Genomic DNA, 20077 nt, shown 5'->3' on the forward strand with positions numbered 1-20077 from the left:
AAGTTTTCTGCTGATCTTTCGTTTAGCAATAAAGAAACACATGCAAGAGAATCATTTATACCCGAAGATTCCTTCGCTGGAATTTTACCCATTAAAATCCATCCCAAACTTGTTTCCATCGCGACCGGACCACTTTGTAAACATTTAATATTTCCGGTGAATAATTTTCCAGCAATATCAGAACCTATCAACAATTTAATATCACTTTCGTTTTCGAGAGCATTACCCTCTACATCTGACACTTGAATATTTAATTTACGAAGTTCTTTCAACCAAGGACCTTTAGGTATTTTCTTAACATCAGAACAGATAACAGATTCACTTAAACAATGCACACTACATACATATTTATTATCAAGGCTACTCAAATTAACTATATATTTAGAATGCAATTTTTCTTTTGTTTCTACACCTCCGAATAATTTATGAACTAATTTCACTTCACCAACACTGTTACATTTCAAAGAATCTGTAATATCTTTCGTTAAATAACTTCTCTCGCAACCCGTATCTATAATCCCTCTGACTATCCTTTCCCTGTTGCCATTTTTTACCCTTACGATTAATGTTTGTAGTAACACATCGGAGCTCGCGGATCTGCTAGCCAAAACATTGACCTCGTTTTTCGCCACAGGCTCTACTTGTTTAGTCTCTTTCAATTGAGAAGGAACTTGTTGACACATTACTGCCAAATGCCTTTTCTGGCAAATTAAACACTTAACCTTGGACTTACAGTTACGAGAAATATGGTTTTTCTTCAAGCATAATAGACATAAACCCTTCTTAAATATTAAATCTTTTTTATCCTGATATGTAAGCGTACTAGCTTTAAAACATTTTTCTGTTAAATGTGGCTTATCACAAAATAAACACGATTCCTCAACTTTCTTAATAGGAGCATTTTCTTTAAATTTGTCTCCTGTATACAAATCATTACAAGTAGGAATATTAGACTCATCATTAATGTAACTTTTAGATTTTCTACTTTTATCAAAAGAAAAACGCGCTAATTTAATTCTCTCTTCAGATATCACTTCATTTTTCAAAAACAGAAGAATAGATTCAAGATCGCTCTTACCTTGTTGTGACGAGCTCTCCCGTTCCCTCTCCCACACGCGTAAGATGTCAGGGGGCAGGCAAGATTCAACTAACGGAAAAATAACACTAGCGTATTTATCTTCAGTCACACCGAGAGATTCCAGAGCACGCAGTTTTGTTTCTAAACTGTCGTACAACGATGACAGCGCAAAGTCCTTTTTGGTTGCATTATTATTTATCAACATAAGATTCAATAAATCCCGAACGTACACTTGTATAAGAATATCTTCACGTCCAAAACGATTCTTTAAATGTTCGATGACTTTCGGATAATTTTCTTTAGTTGTCGGGAAACTCTGCACTATTTCCCGTGCTTTCGATTTGGCAGCAGTAGCCTGGATCAGATATACGAATTTCAAATGATCATCTAGCACTGGATCTTCGTGTATCTTACTAAAGGTATTCCAGAAATTCAACCATTGTCGTGGATCACCTGTAAATTCAATCAAATTTATTTTCGGAAGCTTCAAATTCGTTGCCGTTGTTCTTGAATCAACAGTTCTGGTTTCATTTACCGATGCATGAGTCAGCAAATTTTTCTCTAGTTTCACAGTGATTTGCTTCACTTTCATCCTGGCTGCTATTAATTTCTCCTTGTAAGTCTCACATGACTCAAATTCTTTAGTATATTCTTCTTGCGAGACTTCTTTCGATTTTGATAGGAGATCCAATATTTCTTCATCCAACTGTTGTAGTCGAATTCCTTTATCTTCCAGGATTTCCAGGAACGATAATAGAACATCACTGTTCAATTCTGACTCATTCAAATGTCCATGTAGGCTATTATATGCTTTCGTGAAGGCTGCACGCAGTGGTATTCTTCTTACTTTCAAGGCTTCCATTTCTGCTGTTAAACCATCAAAAGTGTCCTTTACCCAACTAATGCGTCCTGTTAGACGGACGCCACTTTTTATTGTGGTGATCCACGGTTTGAAAATGGTTTCTGAATCAGAAGAGATTCGTGCACTAACCTAGTGCTTCGCATTAGAGAGTAAAGAACATCTATGATATAAAAATATACTTTTATTTACACAGCGAAAACGCGCAGCAACATTATTAACGAAAGCTCATTCTCCTAATAATATACTTCTTTTTACACTCCGCTTGCGCATGCGCAATGACAATTACCAAAGGAGCTTGGCAGATACTGCCATCTGTTGGATAAACTATTCGCTACAAATACAAAAGGGGATATTAAGAAACGCGAATCGCCGAGAAACAGACTGAGACAAAGATAGCTGTTCGATAATTCTTTTAGTAGTAAATCTTCGTTTTAACAATTAGAAATGGATTTCAAAATCCATTTTCTTACACAATTAATTTTATAAAAGTTAAGAAATCTAATTCTTTATACTTTCCTCTCCGAGTGTCTATACTCATATTTAAGAATATGTTATGCTGGTTATAAAAAGCGCTAATGCAGGACTACTATAAGAGATTCATCCATTACAAAATGCTGCATATTCCAAAGTACACTCATGTCCATAAATTAAGGATAATGCAAAATCAGGCAAAGGAAGAGTTAGAAGCAAAACAAATTTGACTTATTTGTAAACCTTATTTATTAAACAAAAGGTAAAGAGAAAAAAAAAAAAAAAAAAGATGCTATATGTTTGATATTACTAAAACAATTAGCGATTTTTTCTCCCTGGAGCAAATTACAAAAAAAAACCTATTTACAAAAAACCAATATTACATGGTTGGTATGATTGTTAATACATTGTTTGTCTCCCAGACGATGTAATACAGTCTGTACAACGCCTAGGCATGCTGAGTATCAAATTATCGATCTGATCTTGGGGTATATTGCACCACTCAAAAAGCTATGCTCTCCGAAGTTCCGGTAGACATGTAAGAGGTGGTTGACGGGCTATAACTCGTCGGCCAAGCATATCTCACACGTGCTCTACTGGATTCAAGTCCGGTGAGAATGCTGGCCAGTCCATACGGGTGATCTCCGATTGAAGGCATTCGCTTACGATGTTTGCACGGTGAGGACGGGCTTTGTCATCCATAAACACAAATTGTGCTCCCATGGCGCCCCGAAACAAACGTACATGTTGTTCCTGAATGACGTCCCAATAGATTTGGCTTGTCATGGTTTTAATTTGAACATGCAGGTCAGTTCTGGAACTCAGAATAATTCCACCACAAACGAGCACTCCTGCAACACCGTAACGTTGTCGTTCAATGATGTTTTCTTGGTGGTAACGGGTACTTGAGCTCTCCATATGAAAGTACGGCGAGAATCAGACTGCAAGCTAAACCTGGACTCGTCGGAAAACATCACACAAGCCCACTGTTGCGGTGTCCACAGTGCATGCTCTCTACTCCAGGCTAACCGCAGGCGACAGTGAGTTGCAGTAAGTGGAACGCACCTGACAGGTCTAGGAGCATATAAACCAATCTGCCCTAAGCGTCTGTACACGGTCTGCCTTGAAATTGTCGTACCAGTGGCTGAAGAGAGCTGACGAGACAGGTCTGAGGCTGTGCTCCGCCTGTTTCTTTTGGCAGTAACTGCCAAATACCGGTCCTCATTCGGCGTTGTAACTGTGGAGCGACCTGTTCTGTAACGTCTACTCACATTACCATCATCTTGGAATCGTTGACAAAGCCTGGAGATGACACTCTGGGCAATTCCAAGTTCGTCTGATACTTCCAGTTGGGTACGCCCACATTCCAGACGGTCGATAATTCTACCACGTAAAAAATCATCCGAATGCGTCCTTTGTGTCATAACTATTCGGTTATTGCACTGAAATGCTTATAAAGCGCCTGCGAACAATTTTACTTCTTTGCCTGTATTCTTTATATATCACTCTCTTACACTCTCGTCATTGTGACGTACCATCGGTGTCATTTGGTTACATCCTGAAATTTGCATATGATTCTTGAAGATGTGTGTAGTGATTTTACAGGTGATACATTTATTTTAGAGTTCGATTTCCGCGTGACTCCGAATTATCCTTAATTTATGGACATGAGTGTATAACACGTACTATATCTCCCGTTTTTCTTGGCCGATTGAGGAAATTCAACTTGCCTTTTTCATGTCTCGAAAGCACGGCTTAGGATATGTATTAGATTTATATATAGCGATTGTTCTAATACAGATATTTTGGCACAAAATCGGACGTTTTCCGAAATGATATGCCCATCCCCCCCCCATATTTCGATTCTACGACTCAATGTATGCCAAATTGCCAAGTTTTGTAAAAATCGCACGAGTAGTTTTTAAATAATTAGCTCTCAAAATTTTAGCTCCTCAATGTTAATTGAGTTTGGTATATATTTATTAATCTCCCTTTTTTATGTATTAAACTTATTTGATAGAACCGCTGCATAAAACGTTTGACGCCCGAAAGACAAAAATTTTCGCAATAGTTGATTTTAAATTTGGATATCATATTCAGGGGCCGTGCACATATTGAAGAGCAAAGTGTTTGCATTTGTACGTCTATAAGATCTCAATTTGAAAACGTTTCTGGTGCATAACTGATTCAGTATTTAGCATTTCCATGCATATTATCGTTATAGGTATTGTTCAATACACTTTTTTTTTTCCAAACAAGAATTGTTATTGACTCTTACAGAATTTTTGTTCTAAAAAACGCTGGCCGGTTTCAGTGTTGTCGTACAATCACCGTATAACGTTATAAGGTAATTCTTTCGCTTTCTTGGCATGCCTTCGTGGTGTGGTGGTCTGCTCGCTGGGCGCGTATTTCAGAGGCCCGTGGTTCAATTCCCGACGAAGCTGTTGGTCATTTTTCATCTTTCCTGCTTCCAAAATACTTAATGTCTGTAGGACGTCATTGGCATGAATCAAAAATTAAAAATATTTCAAGTTTGAGAAATGTTTTGTGTAGATTTAGATGACTCTGCTAAAATGATAAAATTCCAGGAGGATATTTATAACGTGTTTCTGTCAATTCAAAACTCAAAATTTTTTTGTGTGAAAATTTTCTCGACATACCATTTATAACAAAATTATAAATTAAAGAACATTGCATACTAGTAAATCACAAAAAGTATCACTACATGACATTTAAGGGGTGGGGGAATAAGCCTGGAATTTTTCTATTGTATTTATTAACCAACTTCTCAAAGCAAGTTGAAAATGAAATCAAAAATTCCAAATTTTGAAATTAATTATTTTGATTTTTATTTATTATTATTATTATTATTATTAACTTTCTTCTACGATACTACTTGGAAGTATTGTAATCACAAAAGATTTCGGTTGTCATATTTCAACGAAAAGAGCCATTTTGACAGCTCTTGAATCCATTTAGACGATTTTTTTGTGGGCGTATGGATAGAATATGGTGCCACTGTGTTATCCGTCGTAGTGAGCTCTTTTTATTTTTATTTTTATTTATTTATTTATTTATTTATTTTTTCTTATATGTTGGTAAATTGTGCTTTTTTTTTTTTTTTTTTTTTTTTTTTTTTTTTAAAGTTGTTCTTATGTTCTCGTTAAGGATTTTATGTCTTTAGTTAAATTGCATTCAATAGTTGAAAAGTTATTAACAGTTTGTAAGTTTGGTGGCGCTAAGCCTAACGAGTCCTCATTTGTTTACATTTGAAACTCTGAATGGAATAGTAAATTAAGTAATTTGAAGCACGAACATGAGTGTCTTTTTGCCCAGTGGGACCCAAAGCTGGCTTTGAATTTTGCGTGCACCGAAAATGTCATCTTCTTACACGTTGGTTGAATTGCTTTATTTTCCTAGAAACTCTAATTTTAATTATAAAAATATATTTTCTCATTGTACTTGTATTTGGTGTTTTAGGTTTTTCTGTATTCTGCAATTATTAATGAAGATGTTTTTAATGTTTATGTATTTTTGCCTTGTCGCGAAGTGTGAACGGAATTGATTGAATGAGAAATATATCTGTAACGAAATTCGAGGAAATAAGTTTAAATGAAGTGCAGCAAAAAAAAAAAAAAAAAAAAAAAATGTGTGTGTGACCCTGCAAAACATGTGGTGTCCACATTAGATTTTCTTTTTATTATTATTTTTTTTTTTTTCAACAGTTATCAAATAGTTATCATTGATTGTGTTTTCTTCGTCAGAAAGAGTTGTTCATTTTCACTATAATAAATATATATGTATTAATAAAACTATTAAATTCAAGACGCAAGAGAAATATGCCGACGTGGAAAATAAGATAGGCAAATCGACAACCTTGTATTCGGCGTAAATTTTGTAAAATCCCCATTTTTTTTTTTTTTTTTTTTTTTTCTTCAACAAAGGATTTTATAAAGTACTTTACAAAAACGTACGCCGAATACAAGGTTGTCCATTTGCCTGTTTTATTAAAATAAAATTTATTATTGGAATTTCGTATCTTTTATTCTAAATTTTTAAAAACTTTAAAGAAGAAGTATGTATCTAAAGGACGCTGCCATTTTCAAAAATAAAAAAACTTAGTTAAATAATCTTGAATAATGTCTTTTTATATAACCCCTTCCTACGCGTAAGAGAATCCAACCTCTTTCGACACATTTAAATTCACTTTCGGCCGTTTATAACTTATAAATAATTAGAACGAAAATGACCCGATGACGGGATCTGAATCAGAAATATTCTCTGGGAGCACGTGACGGTTGTTGGCTTACTTCCAAAGAAACGATATCCTCGTTTTTCGTCTGTTTGTTCGGCCTCCAGCGTTGCACGGTAGAAGGAAAAATAAAACTAAAACGATGCTCTTTTTTTCTTTCTCTTCTTTATGTTTTCGGGAGGGGAGGAAGAGTGAATAGTCAAGGGTATCTGCCATTAATATAACAGAGAGTCGGTGCAAGGTTGTAGCAGGCTTTAATGTATTTCTCATATTGAGGGTAGCTAAGTTCCTCCCCCTGCCATTTGTAGTGTAAGTAACACATTTAATCAATTCTTCTTTGTGCATGCATATTTATTTTAAAGGAAAAAAATAGCTTCCAATCAAAACTATTAAGGCAAAATTTTTATTTTAGTGTTTTGCTAAAGATTTGTAATTGTTTTGTTACTTTCTTGTACGACATAAAGGAAGTATTATAATCGCGAAACGTTTCGGGTATCTTATTTCCATCTAAAATATCCATACCATATGGAACCCACCTAAAAATTTCGATAGAAAAATAAACTTATTATCAGCAAGATAGGCTCGCAGATTTTAATGATTTTCGTCTTTCTAATCCAGTGGTCATAAAAGCTTAAGTTGCACCCGATATTTAACCTATGTTCAATTTTAGTCGATTGATTGTGGCAAAAAATGAACCATGGTTGTTAAGAAATCAATAACGCGAACAAACTAACACAAGAAGACATTCTTCCTTATATATGTATAGTAAAACTTGCAAATTTTTGATTGACAAACTCTACGATTTGAAAGCGAGCAGAAGCAACACTTTTCGAAATAAAGCATTTTTATCTCCAACGCGCAAAACTGTTGCCACTCGGAAAAATGAGTACGAAAATGAGTGTTTTCGTCGTTTTTAATTAATATCTCGCCTGATTAAAGTCGTACGAAGATGGGAGCAATCGCAATGGCTTTCCACGAATTTTTAGAATCGGTAATAATGTATTTAATCTTTGGCAATGCTATTTTTTATTTTATCGTAAAACTTAGGAAATTTTTTATTTACAAACTCTCTGATTTGAAAGCGAGCAGTGGCAACACTTTTCGAAATAAAGCATTTTTATCTCCAACGCACGAAACTGTTGCCACTCGGAAAAATGAGTACGAAAATGAGTGTTTTCGTAGTTTTTAATTAATATCTCGGCCGATTAAAGTCGTACGAAGATGGGAGCAGTCGCAATGGCTTCCCTCGAATTTTTAGAATCGGTAATAATGTATCTAATCTTTGGCAATGCTATTTTTATTTCATCGTAAAACTTAAGAAATTTTTTATTTACAAACTCTCTGATTTGAAAGCGAGCAGTGGCAACACTTCTCGAAATAAAGCGGATTTATATGTCCAGCGTGCGAGATTTTTTGTCTCGCACAGAAATTTGAGAAATTGAGGGCGAAAATTGAGTTGAAATTGAGAATTGAGAAATTCTCAATCCATGCATATTAAGAAAATTGAGGGCGAAAATTAGAGTTTTAAGAGTTTTTATTTAATATTTCAGATTTTCTGACATCCAACGCGAGAGACTATGAAAAATGAAAGTGAAAATCAGCGTTTTCTGAGTTTTTAGTTAATATCTCTGGTTTTAACTTTTTTTGGGGGGGAGTGGACGTTAACCTTTCGCAGGACTTAGGAAAGAATTGTAGAAATTTGGTGACGATAGCTATAGTAGTGACTCAGTTATCAGCGAACAAACACACACACACAGACATTCCTCTTTATATAGATAGATTACTTGCAGTCATATACTTCCAGTTACGGAAGTGTTTAAAGTTCATGTTTTGCTAATATCAAATTTAAAATAAATTTTGGACAAATAACGAAATCTAACTTTTAAAGCTGTTTCCCTGTTCTGATAGTTATATTTGTGTAAGTTTTATATGAAGAAATAAAATCGTAAGAAGTTCAATTCCCGTTCGACAAAAATTAACCGGGTATTTAATTTCAAAATTTATAGTTTTTATTTCAATTAGAATAATTGGAGGAAGTAAGTTTAAATGAAGTGGAACAAAAAATGTGTATAATTTTACAGGAGGTACAAGGAACTCATATGGCGTCCTCATCATATTTTTTTAATTTTAAAATAATAAGTTGAAAATATATTTGCAAAATAAGGAGTAAAGTCACTTTAAAAATTCTCTTTTAAAATAATATTGAAATTTAATCGTAATTTCCCATTAAAAATCATTAAAAATTCATGTTTAATGGCAATTCTTAATAAAGGGAGGCAAGTACACTTATTGGAGATTTAAACTATAGCTTATAAATGAATGTTCGCTAAGTTGAATTCACTGAAACTGGTAAAATGCATCTTTTCCGTTCTGATGCGCCAAACGATTTTTTCTAGAAACTTGATACTTCCAGCGAGAAAACAAAAAATATTCATTATCGGTTCATTTCGACAGCGATAAAACGTTCTTAAACATAAGAAAAGTATTTCTTAGGAAGTTATTTGAATAAACAAAGACGGAACAGGGCGCAATTTAAAAACGGTTTATTTAACGGTTAAATAAGACAGCAATTTATAAGGATAGAAACAAACGTTAATTTAACGGTGACCAATATCTAGTGTTGCTTACATAACATTTTCCTGTAGAAAATGGATTACCACGTTCCATTCTGCAACGGAAAAAATAATGTCACGTATACGTGCCAGCAACGAACGCACTTACCTACCGGCCGACACGCAGGCGTGCCAGAGGATTGTTCCATTCTCTACCGACTGTCACGTATTTGTGCCAGTACTTTGGAACGTTTTTCAAACTATAATTTCTGCCACAAGATGGCACTGTATGTCCATATGGTTTCAGATACATGTAAATTAGACCTTCTACTCGAAATGAGAGAAGCATGACTCACATACACGTGTTTTTGATTATATAAACAAACGGAAAAATAAATGTTTCCGAATGGCGTGATTTATGACGTCTCTTTAAATCGCACTTTATTCGCACGTGGTAGTTGTTTACTGTAAGTAGAGAAGTTTTATTTGCTCTAAAGCGTTGGGTATTTCGGTTTGCAGTTCAGTTTTTAGAAAATAATTAGATCTTGTTAGACGTGAATTCTTTGTTTTTACCGTTGCAATGTCGAAGCGTCGAAAATGTTTAACAGAGCATGAAATAGCAGAAATGATGCAAAATATTTCAGATATTGATTCTGAAATTCTGTTTTTCTGATATTGATTCTGAAAGATTAACTGAAAGACATTTTGCAAAACTTTGTTCAGAAGAGACCGATAAGGAAATGAGACGACGATGCTTCGTTTGTTCACATTCCCGGAAAAATCCTCCAAAACGGCAAATGAGTTATTACGAGTGCAAGGAATGTAACGTAGGACTGTGTGTAGATCCTTGTTTTCAAATTTTTCATACGAAAAGAGAATTTTAAGTAATATATTTAGTTTTCAGATGTATAATGTTAAAAGTCATAAAATGGTGAGTAATTAAAATAAAATGTGTAAAATATGCATTTAAACAAGAAATAAGGTAATTAAAGTACTATATATATAAAAATATTTATAAAGCATAAGCCGTTTAAATACTCTATAGAGCATTATTAAACAATGCGTTGATACTTCGGAAATTTCATGGATTTAGGCTTAGTAGCAAAAAAGCCCCCGGCCCTGGAGAGACGCTCGCGTAAGACACTGCCGGCCTCAGCGATAAGCGCGCGTTTTCGCTACCCGGCTCGAAGGGGTTATGTGTGTTTAGAATGTGTGGCCTAGGTGGCTGCTTTTTTCCTATCCTGCGAGGAACAAACGTAAATCATACGTACAGATTCTTTGATTATTTATTCAAGGAGACTGCATCCTTTTAATGGGTCATCTCTCAAACCGAAATGGAAATGTGACATAATTCTGTCATTGGTGACCACTTCGTGCAGTAATAAAATTTAGATTTTTTTATTGAGCGTCTTTTATATATATATTTTGCGCAGAATATAGCAGTTAACGGATAAGAGATTCAAATATAACCTTTGGTAGTTCCAGTGTTAGCGCTCTCGTAGTTCGGTGGAAAGAGGTGTTTGCAAGTTTGTGTTTTGGTTTCAGCTGGCTCGAAGCCCAATGCCTGAGCGAAATTCGGTCAATTTTAAAGATACTAATTTCCTTTTGGTTGTTTCTCGTGAGCTTTCTTATTTCCTCTCTCTTAATGATGCAATTTTTTGCGTTGGTTTCTATGTGGAGGTTGATTCCCCCCCCCCCGTTTTTGTTTCTCGCATGTAATGGATTAGTCTTTCAAACTCGTTAAAAGACTTTTAAAATGGTTTAGGAAATTATAATAAACAGTATAAAATTAATGTTAAGTAGTATAAATTTAAAGAGAAATCATTTCGTAATTTGGTGCAATTGTTTTCGATAGAAAAATACAAAGAAAAAAACCGATAATCTTGGTATAATTTTCAGAATAATTTGAAAACAAACGTCTTCTATAGTTTTCCGCCCATTACAGCCGTATTTCTAACTCTTGTCATATTACATTTTAGGGTATGTATTTTGTAGAATATATTTCAACACGTTTAATGAACTGTTATGTTTTTCCTTTTCTGACACCAGTTGTTGCGTTATTTTCTTCGTTCACGTTCGTACGGGGTTCGTGGATTTGGAGTGAATAACGACGACACTTGATGAAGTATCGAAACACACTTTATTTAGCCAATGTTAATCAGGACAGCTCTAAAAACACTTTTTACAGTCGTCGGAGATCTACTATAAACACGTTGGAACAATCAGTGACACAGCCTTCACACTGTCAGGCAATAACGGTGGAGACAGCTTCACTGCAAAGCACCCGAGTACAGCTCCCGACTCTGCTTGGTTGTTCTCGGAACTCCACGTACTCTCGAGACTCTCCACGTGATGCACTCGATGATACATAAGAGTATAGCTGTCGACTCAGCACAGTCTAAGACAAAACTCGACGATGTACTATTTTGCGATGCACTAAAAGACTCTGTCGATGCACTCGACGACCACCTCGACGCTAGACTTCGAGACACTCGCTCAATGACTGACTATCAGCTCGCTAGACGAGGCAGACACACTAACTGACTGCGGACTAGCAGGGTTTATATAACTTTCGGCTTGTGTTCGAGAACATTCTGGGCTAAACCGGTAAGAACTCGTTCCAGAAGGTTCTCCATCCGTCCATGGTATTACGCCGATTTTGTCGCCAAATGGGCTATTTCTCGCCAAATGTGGCAACCCTACCTTCCCTTGCCATTATGGCAACCCTAAAAATGCTTTGCGGGGAAGCTATCTTACCGCGCCTGTACATTTCGTAACAGTACTAATGCTCTTTTTACTTTATTGTGAGAAGTAAAAGAAGTATTATAATCAGGGCTGTGAAGTCGGAATCGGAGTCAGGTAGAATTTTGGGTAAAAGGAGTCGAAGTTGGAGTCGCTAAAAACGCATCGACTCCGACTGCAGGTAATGTTAGACCGTTTGAATTTGAAATGAAATTAAAGTGAATTGAAAAACGATTTAATGACAAACAGAGTTATTACTTTTATTTATGGACTATATACATTAATAAATAGTTATTTTTTATTTTATTCGCATATTAATAAATAAATATAAGGGATTAGGATGGATGTGATATTTGCCATTAGTGATTAGACTGCTTCATCTAGTTACAATTTTGGTAAGCAGCAAGAATCCCAAAATGGATGCCATTCTTAGGAAGCGAGCAGAAAAAGGAGCAATTATTGATCAAGGAACGCCATGAGGAAGTATATATTTGATGATATGGAGGTTGATATAATTAAGAACTTTTTAAGGGGACTCATACACCTTAAACCCCTTATGTGCTTCGAATTATGTGACTGTTGCAAGAATTGAGATATTTTATTTATTTTAAAAGCAATTATTTCCAACTTTTTGCAGCTGACTACATAATATAGCTGCTTTGGAAACTAGTAACCAGAAAGTTTGTGTCGCCACAAATATTTTTGTAATTTAATCAGTTTTGTGACAAAATTGTTCGTCATGTTTCCACCTTGCGCGTAGGATATTTTAAAAATGGGTAATGGTACATACTTGAAATTGGATAGAATTCTTTATATGGGCACTATTTCTAACTGAACCAAAAATCTGACGAATGTTTTGATATTAAAAAAATTTATGTACGAAAACATTACAGATTTTGTTAATAAAATACATTTTATAAACTCAACTCCAAATAAAATAAAAATTTAACATGAAATTCTCAGTTTTTTTGGTTTACAGTAATTTCCAAATCTTATAAAAGCCATATGTAAACTATGGAATTAAATAATGCAACAGATGATTTTAAATTGTGCGCGCAAGGTGGAAACATGACGAAAATTTTTGTCACAAAGCGGATTGAATTATAAAAATATTTGGGGCAACACAAACTTTCTGATTACGGTTTCAGAAAGCAGCCATCTTATGTAGTCAGCCATAAAAAGTTGGAAGTAATTGCTTTTAAAATAAATAAGTTATCCCAATTCTTGCAACAGTCACATATTCGAAGATCATAAGGGGTTTAAGGTGTATGAGCCCCCTTAAGAAGATGTACAGAACCCTAATGTTTCACTAACAGAAAGACTGTGAAATGATCTTTCCAGATCTCTTGGAAACTCGTCTTTCTGTACTGTATATTGCCACAAAAAAGCTACAATCTGAAGAATTGACAGGAGAGGCGAGAATGGAAGAATGGGATGTTTGTCCTTTCTGAAATGGAGGGTTTTTGCAGAAGGAAACATTTCTTCAATGAAGAAAAGAGAAACTAGTTTGCTAGATAACGAGATCTTGCTTGCTTCACTGTACAAGATCCAAAACACAGAATTTTGTTAGATGACGGACAAATTAAAAAGGCAAAGAAAGCCATCTATTATTTTTCATTAACAATCAAATTATTCTCAAAGAGATTGGAGTATTTAAATCAGGACAGTCAAACTTCAAATATTCCAACTGAGTCTCTATCATCCTATCACCTGTCATCTATTTTGAGAAATATTTGGATTATATTAAAAAGACTGAGGCAAAACGAATGAAAATAAAGAACCAAGAGCCTTTAGATATAAAAATGGGGGAAGAAAAACAAGATTTCTACACGGCCTTTTGAAGAAATAGGGAAATATGTTTGTGCTTGCAAGACACCTCTTTTAGAACTTATAAAAATCTATTCTGAAAAGTTAAAAGAAGTAACCCTAACAGTAACAGCTCTTCCTCCTACTCAAGTTAGTGTAGAAAGACACTTCTCAGCTCTGAAGTTTGTTTACGCATGGGTCGTTTACGCATGCGTATATGTTTACGCATGGGTCGTTTACGCATGCGTATATGTTTACACCTACAATATGAGGGTGTCGGAGCCGTTCATATTCCCTACTGACTCCACAGCCCTGTCGCGGAAAATAACGCCTCTATTTTTACAAACAGTCGTAAAATGGGTTCGGCATTATGTCTGTACGTACGTACATACGTATGTATGTATATCGCATAACTCAAAATCCAATGGCCGTAGAACGTTGAAATTTTGTTTATGGGACTACTTATAACATCTAGTTGTGCACATCCCTTTTTAGTTGCAGTCAACCGCACCAAACATATATAGAGATACGTAATCTCACTCTGTTGCTTGGCTCGGAGAACTCAGTTTTTTCTTACATGTAAGTAAATTGTGCAATTTTTGCATTAAAACTGATTGAATTATGCTGCTTTTATATTCCGATTAAGGTTTTTATGCCTTTAGTTAATCTGTATGTAATAGCTGTAGAATTATCAACACTTTAAGATTTCTTTAAGTGCGACTAAGCCTAACAAAGCGGCCATTTTTGTGTACATTTTAAGCTTAGCACTGGCATTTTCAGAGGACCAAAAAAACCAATGCTTATACTTACAAAGTTTCAGTTATTTAGTTCTCAACTTTGCCGAGCTATATTAGACTGTGCATTACTTCAACTGACCGTATTAATTTGAACAGTATTCATCCTTTGCTTGGTAGCTACATGCAGTCCTAAAAAGAAAATTCAAGAAAACGTTTAGGTTATAAGTTATTTCTTCCGCTTTGCTAGCGTATTCCAGAGGCCGGTAATCCAGAGGTCTGTGGTTCGATTCCCGAAGGTGATTGCTCATTTTTCATCTCACCTGCTTCAAACAAAATACCTAATATCTCTACAGTGGCGTCCGAACTAAAAGGGTGGTGGATGATGATTTCTCTCCACCCAGGATTTGGCGATTGGGTCCCCTAAAAACCCCAGTCGCCCTTTAAAAGGGGGAGTATATAAGGTATTTCTCCCGCCTTCCTAGCGTGCCTTCGTGGTGTAGTGGTTCTGCACGCTGGGCGGAGGTTCGTGGTTCGATTCCCGGCGAAGGCAGTTGCTAATTTTTCAATCTCTCTTGCTTCCAAGAAATCTTAATGTCTCTACAAGGTTCTAAATTAAAGCTCTAATTATGTGCGATCTTATCAGTAGGCTGTGTAAATTTCTCTTCTTAAAACATGTGCTGTGCAAAGTTCCACAGAAAAGAATCTGTACAGGTATGGACTATTGGGAAAGCTAGAAACCCGATGTGCGTCAAAACTATTCGAAAATGAATCTGCAAGTCTCTTCTTTTTTTGCAGCAGTCCGAATCTCGCTTTCCTCTTGTTGCCTCTTCTTGAAAACAAATCATGAAGGAGAAGGGATTGGCAAGATTGTTTAAGCAAAGTGAATTACGATTTCCTCTGTATAAAAGGCGCTTATATTTTGTCGACATTAAATCTGCCATCTTCGTCCTGTAGTATTTGGTTCAAAAAAGAAGATACAACGATACATCGTTTTCATTTATTTATCTCGAAAATTTATTTCTGAAGCTATGATTTTTCAAAAACATGTTTTTGAAAAATCAAAATGGAAATCATACATTTGAAACTATGAGCTTAAAAAACTTTTGTTTTAAGATCTTGAGATTTCGAATGTTCGATTTACTCAAAACAAATTTTTATTACCATTGAAATTACTTCTTACTCTTTCGTATTCCGGAGAGTGTTTGGGGTGGGGAGGCGTTATTAATCCAAAGAAGAACTATTATTTTGTTTTGGCATTTTGTATCGATTTACGACAAGCGTTCTTTCACTTTTCAAATCGTTGCCACCCAATATTATCGCACTGTATTATATTTAAAGAAATTAAATAATGAAGAATCTGTATAAATATATGCATGTTTCTGGCATTGCGATAAAACAATGGTGCCGAGAGCCATCCAATTTTGAATGACGTCATCCTCCTGCGAATTTAGAATTTGTTTTACTATCGATTTTCTATTTTGTAAAACTTTAACGAAGTTTTGATTAACAAACTCAAGGATATCAAAGCGAGCCATGTACGTGGATTTCAAAACGTTGTACAGAAGAAAACATTTTTATCTCCATTGCGCGAGTCTGTGTATCAGAAATTCTAAAGATAGTGTTCACTTCCACGCCTGTCGAATTAATTTCTACCTTTTCGTTGCCCTGCGTTGGCAACACGCTTTTAAGATTTGTCGTTCGTAGAATTCGGTCGCTAAAAGCGTAGCTGACCTGTAACTGTTGTAATTCCTATTTTATGTTTATCTGTACTGCTGAATTATTACTAAATGTTTACGTGTGAATGTTTTATTATTAAATGTATTCAGTTTGGTTTAAATAGACGAGAGTGACTGAATTTATTAAGTATGCTTAAGGTCGAAACTGCGTCATCCATGTCGGCGCCATTCTAATACGAGGAGCGTAAACAGATGGACTCATTTGAAAATTATTTTGCGATATTGCTTTTGAACTGAATTTTATGGTTTAAGTATGAAGAACGTGATATTAAATAAATAAAGGTAACACACAAAATGTTAGAAAAAAAATGTTACACAAAATGTTACGCCCCTTTGGACGTAATTTAAAATCTGAAACCTATCAGATTTTTTGGCTAATCTTTGGAATATGGTAACAGGTAGTTTGGCGACATTTTGGTAAGGCAATAAAAGTTACTAGCTAGGACTTTAGCAGTGTACATGGATAAAGTCAAGAGTGTGCGCAATGCCATTTTTGTGCAATTCTGGGATGTTTTTTTAAGTGAAAATAGGTCGACGTGTACATGGATACCGTGTATGTGCAATTCTTAAAAACGCGGCAAGCAGTGGGCGATTCTGCACTTTCTCCCAATTTCGCACTTAATCTTCGTCATGATTAAGCACTTTTGTTCCATAAAAGTTCTAGCATAAGCGTTATTCGGCTAGCAGATTGTTGGAAAAAAATGTTAAGGGGGAGGGGGAAAAAAAAAAAAAAAAAAAAAAAAAAACTAGCAGGTTTCTGTAGCAGGGTCGGTCGCCAAATTTTCGCCAAAAAATCGCCAAGTTACCATAATCCGAAGATTAACCGATTTTTTTTAATTAATTATTTTTTTTCTTCTTTTGTTCACCTGTATTTTTAAATGCCTTTTTAAAACCTTTCTTCCCCACGTGTTATGTATTCAGAGCGGACGTCTATTCTTCGTGCAATTCTTTGGAGAGTTCGCCATGTCTGTTGCTATAGCAACCAGTCAGAAGTATTCTTGAAACGGTATTCAGGTATTGTTTGCGGGGATTTTTAAGATCAAGAGTGGCAGCTTTAATAAATCGATTAGACGGCGATTTAAGAAAAAAAAAAGTAAGAAACAAATCAAAATGCTTCTCTCAGAACTTTTAAATCTGTATTGATTGTTGAATAAACCAGCAGTCTCCTAGACTTAAATGAAACGTAATTGCATACACTTTGTCTTTATAACTTCATATTATTAAAATTTGGCATATATGTAGTTTTAAAAAAAATCGAGTTCTGATTTCAGCGCAGTAATTCTCATTATTTAATTTGTAAAAAATGTTTATCATTTATTAAATGCAAAAAAAGAATTTAATAAATGTCAAAAGCAAAACACTTGAAACAAGCAATATCCCAATTCAAAAAGATCAATATAATAATAATAATAAAATAAAAAAATATTCAAAGTGGCATAATGTTTTTAATTCCTTGTACGAAGTAAAAAGGAAGTATTGTAATCGCGAAAAGTTTCAGGCAGCATATTTCAACGAAAATATCCATTTTGACCGCTATCGAATGCAACTTAACGTTGTTTTTGCGTGATATCTGTACATAAGGAAAGAATAAAATACTCTTTTCCTCCAAAAAAATTAAAAACTGCTTTAAAATTAATTCTGAAGAGAATTTTTCGTGGCGTATGTACGAACGTATGTACGTACGTACGTATCTCGCATAACTCAAAAACGAGTAGCCCCAAGATCGTTGAAATTATGCATGTAGGACTGCTATAACATGTAGATGTGCATCTCGTATTTTGGTTGCAATCGGTCGCACCAAACGTATATAAATATATTTATATATATATCCACTCTGTTACCCGGCTCAGTGATCTCAGTTTCTTTACTCGTATATGTTTGTAAATTGTGCATTTTTTTGCTTTAAAAATGATTGAATTATGTTGTTCTTATCTTCCGGTTGAGGGTTTTATGCCTTTCGTAATTCTGGAAGCAATATTTGTACAATTATCAACAATTTTTAAGTTGTTTAAGTGCCGCTAAGTCTTTTTTTATGGCGGAAATTGATTGTTTACATTTGAAACAGCAGACTAGTGGATTTGTTGCCAACCTAGAGAAACTTAGCTTCGCAACAACAAAGATAACGCATTCATTTATTATGGCCAATTAAATCTTGCTTAATTCTTTCTGGAATCTTTTCGAGGAAATAAGTGTTTAAGATTTACTTCGTAATTTTTAATATAGATATTTTGAGTTTTTATGTATTGTTGCCTTCTCGCGAAGTGAGAACTGAATTAATTGAATGAGAAATACTCAATCGTCTGTGAAAAACTGTTTCTTTTTTGTTTTACTTGCTTAATTTCTTTTATATATCATTCTAGCTTTATTACAGTGTTTGAATAGAACATGTAGCAACGATTAGATAATTCTATTCTTTAAATGATATAAATTTTGTGCATTCTGAGTTATAATATGAACGAAATATAATACTGTTAAATGAACCTAGCGCCAGAGTGTCGCTATGGTAAACAAATAGAGTGAATTTAAAAAAAAATATATTTATTCTATTGTGGTTTATGCGCTGAATGAAATGCTAGAAAAAATGCGTATAATTTAATATTTCGTACAAGGAAGTCATGTGGTGTACACATCAGATTTTTTTAATGTAATCAATGAAACTTAAATAATAATAATAATAGAAAAACATTCAAAGTGGCATAGTTTAATTTTTTTTAAGTTCGTTGATTTTTTTAATTGGGGTATTGCTTGTTTCATGTGTTTTCCTTCTAAAATTTATTAAATTCGCTTTTGCATTTAACGGATTATTTGAAATTTATTACTTATAAATTTGAAATTTTGGTCTTTGCGGACAATTGGTTCTAAATTTCTTACTTTATATCTTTACTGATCATTTTTCAGCAGCTTAAAGCACAAAAATACTAGTCAGGATTATATGCTATATATATATATATATACTTCTGGTGTGGTTGATTGCAACCAAAAAGGGAAATGCACAACTACATGTTATAACAGTCCTATATACAAATTTTCAACGTTCTGAGGCTACTCGTTTTTGAGTTGTGGGAAGTACATCCATACATACATACATACTTACGTGCCTCGCGAAAAAATCTCTTCTGAGTCCGTTTTTAATCTGTTTTGCAATCTGTTTGGGGGAAAAGAGAACTTTATTATGTTCTTACGTACAGATGTCACTCAGAAACATCATAAAATTGCTTTCGATAGCAGTCAAAATGGATATTTTCATTGAAATAGGATAAATGAAAATTTTCGCGATTACTTTACTTCCTTTACTTCGTACAAGGAAAGGGGGGGGGAACACCACCTATTTTTCGAATAGTTCAGAATATTGGCGCTCTTGTGGATAAATTTAGTAAAATTTTGATTTGCATTTTGTACGAGTCGCGAACATTCATTTACCTATTTTTCACACTGTTTCTTTATTTTATTTCCGTATTATATTCATACATTATTGGATATCCAAGAGCAGCGGTTCTCAACCTTTTAACTAAAGGGCTGTCTATACTGGCCTGGAAGGTAGATGGCTTCAACCCTCCGAGTCGAAACGTGACGATCAGTCTTTCTTCGACTGTTCTTTCCGCGTCCTGTGTGGTGCATAGACGAAAAGTTCTCAACCTTTTGACTAACACGTAGCACCTAAACAAAAATTGAAAAACTTTAGATCCACCACTACATTTTACAATGATTATTTTTCATTTCCTCAACATAAATACTAAAAAAATATATTTTGCCATTTGCACAACCTGTTGGCTATTTGTATTAAATATGCACACATAAAAATATTAGATTAAAAACTGGTTACCATTTTAATTATCAAAAT

General features: G+C 34.6%; 1 protein-coding gene and 1 long non-coding RNA gene across 7 annotated transcripts in view; one reads left to right on the plus strand and one right to left on the minus strand.

Moving 5' to 3' along the window:
- The window catches only part of LOC118181881 (uncharacterized), a 537207-nt gene that overhangs the window by 250133 nt on the left and 266997 nt on the right, over positions 1-20077 (plus strand). The window lies entirely within an intron of this gene.
- LOC146997853 (uncharacterized) overlaps positions 1-20077 on the minus strand; it is a 90510-nt gene that overhangs the window by 32573 nt on the left and 37860 nt on the right. For both annotated transcript variants that reach the window (XR_015040910.1, XR_015040909.1), the window contains one exon: positions 19657-19893. This is a non-coding gene — a long non-coding RNA (uncharacterized LOC146997853). The remainder of the gene's footprint in view (positions 1-19656; positions 19894-20077) is intronic.

This window comes from Stegodyphus dumicola, chromosome 4, assembly GCF_044657685.1.
Source record: "Stegodyphus dumicola isolate Sdum_Otavi_A_Nest chromosome 4, ASM4465768v1".
In the NCBI taxonomy this organism is placed as follows: Eukaryota; Metazoa; Arthropoda; class Arachnida; order Araneae; family Eresidae; genus Stegodyphus; species Stegodyphus dumicola.